We start from the raw sequence: 2,500 nt of genomic DNA, 5'->3' as shown, positions 1-2,500 counted from the left end.
GTGCAATGCCTTAACCACTCAGCCACTTCTTTTTCTTTTTTACTTGTTGTGAACTTTCATATCACTAAAGACAAATTTGAATAGTCTGTACATCCTAACTAGCTGTGAATACAAATTGAATGTCGTAAAATCATCGGTATATGAAGTGATAAAGTCGTGAAAATTAAAACGTTTGGAAAAAACAAGTAGATGGAATGAGATTCAGTAGTAAACTATTAATTTAAAATCAAAAATAAATAAAAGATAATACGTAAAAATAAACATTGACAACAAAAATTTAAATTATCATAAATTTAAATCAACAAAATTTAGCAATATGTGGTAGAGGGAACTTCTTTATAAATAGAGTAATACTAATTCAGTAACCAGTACTGGTACTGGGTACTTATTTGCAAATATTTCACGTTAAAAGTTTTTAATTGATTTAATTTTTTTTTTCTAAAGAAAAGAAACAAATTACTTTAATTCAGGGTCAAAATTGAATTTTGGTAAATTGTGTCATCAATTCTGCTTAGATTTAGATTTAGATTTCAAATTGAACAAATAAACAAACCCACAAAATGCAATTATAATAAATATTTTAAAAGCCTGTGGTGTAATGTAAATGTCAAAAAATGTCGACAGAAAAGAACACTCTGTGTCTATAAACAATTTAAAAAACAAAAAGACAAAAAAAAAATATTTAAAAAACAACAACAAAAAAAATTTAAAAAATAAAACTGAACATAATTTTGAAAAGTCTAAAAATAGACCAGAGAACATAACTTGGAATATCGCAAAAGCCAACAAAACATAAGTTACCATGTCTAAGAAGTCAACAAAAGCATCCAAAAGGCCAACAGAACATAACTCAAAATGACTATAAAGTCAAAACAGCATAACTTACAATCTCTTAATTAAAATCAACAGAACAAGTTATTTTTGATCGTCTAGAAATCCTCCAACAAAACATAATCAAAAAGGAGAATAACAAGTTGTTCCTTTAAAAAACGTGGCAGTTGATTTTGATATGAGAAAAAAAAACATATTTATATTATCATAAAACAGAATACAGTGGAATCCTGATAAATCCAACACCGCCAGACCAGAAAGATTGGTTGGTTGACTTTAAGCAAGGTTGATTTTATCCATAATCAATGGAACACACTTAGATAAAGAACGGATAATTTGGGACCAACAAATTTTAATTATATGTGACCCTCCGTCTCAAAACGCTATTATGTCGGATGATTCAGACCCCAAAAAATGAATTTAGAGATAGAATGATGAGAAATTGGAGCCTAAGTTTTTGCAATGCAAGAAATAGTCTTAATACTCCAGCATAACGTACAGAAACTAAACCCAAGTTGGATATTTGTGGCTATGAATTCAATTTCCCTTTACCGAGTGGATCCCGACATAATACCGCTTTGATACGGTGGGTCACATATTGACTTTAAGGAGAAGTTGACTTTTAGAGTGTTGGATTTATGTGGCTTCCACTGTATAACTGTAAATGTAATAACAAAGCAAAAAAGAAACAAAATGGCGAGAATGAAATAAAACATGAATCATAATTAGCTCTGCATGCTACAAAGAAATCAAATCTTAAAGTGGGAATTTTGGACGATTTCAAATTTTTAAAAAATGTAACCAACAACAAGGGGAGGCTAGAATGAATCAGTTTTAAAACTTCAACAAAATTTTTACAGAAAACAACATAGTCTGTAAGCGTTAGTGACTTGTGATGCTCACAGATTTATAACATAAGATGGTCAGCGGATGACAGTTGATTTTTTCGTGTTTTTTTTGTGTGTATGTAGTGGAAAGTTTAAAATCTTTCTTTAACTCTCTCTAACCAGCTATTTATAGAATTTCCCCCGGAAATTCACACCCACCCGACACAAAAATAGACTTTTCCTAATCAACAAAAAAGTAACAAGTGCATTCTATACAGATTGTTGTTCAGCAAAATGAGCTCTGCGACATAGTGGTTAGTATTTATAGCTGTAAGTAAAGCATTTCTTTACATTTTGTGATGTATAAGAGACATCAGAATGAGAAAATGAGGTCGCGATTTATAGCCCAGAAAATGAAAATGAATATGATATGTCCCATTAACAAAATGTATCTTCTTCTTATATATCCGTGGAATTTTATGCTAAGATTCCTTTTAGTTCTTCAACTCTGTATAGATCAACCAAAACACAACACTAAATTATATTCTGCCAACTTTAAGAATAGAAGTTTTTGTATTAGATATTAGAAAACAAGCAAACCAAAACGCAGGGAATAAAAAGGAGTGGTGATTTATAATCCAAAAACAGCTAAGTTGACAACGTTATACTGATACGTCATCTATCTTGACGTCATAGCGATGCCCAACGTTGCGAGTTTGTTCAATAAACAAAAGATGATTATGAATGAGATCAATGACCTTGTGTAATCACTCGACATTTAATTTACTAGAACCCTACCAGGTGGCAAACACAGAACTTCAACAAATCTGATATTTAAAAGC

At 30.6% G+C, this 2,500-nt stretch overlaps 1 protein-coding gene across 1 annotated transcript in view; it reads right to left on the bottom strand.

Annotated features, from left to right (window-relative positions):
- The window catches only part of LOC144960330 (uncharacterized), a gene marked incomplete in the record, with an annotated part of 35,249 nt that overhangs the window by 2,305 nt on the left and 30,444 nt on the right, over positions 1-2,500 (bottom strand). The window contains 1 exon segment of the mRNA XM_078893401.1: positions 1-2,500. This exon segment is cut by the window's left edge and continues 2,305 nt beyond it; it is cut by the window's right edge and continues 3,020 nt beyond it.

This window comes from Berghia stephanieae, chromosome 15 (assembly GCF_034508935.2).
Source record: "Berghia stephanieae isolate SIO BIC M18660-M18661 chromosome 15, UCSD_Bste_1.3, whole genome shotgun sequence".
NCBI classification, from domain to species: domain Eukaryota; kingdom Metazoa; phylum Mollusca; class Gastropoda; order Nudibranchia; family Aeolidiidae; genus Berghia; species Berghia stephanieae.
The sequence above is the reverse complement of the archived record's forward strand: the minus strand, read 5'-3'. Positions and strand labels throughout refer to the sequence as shown.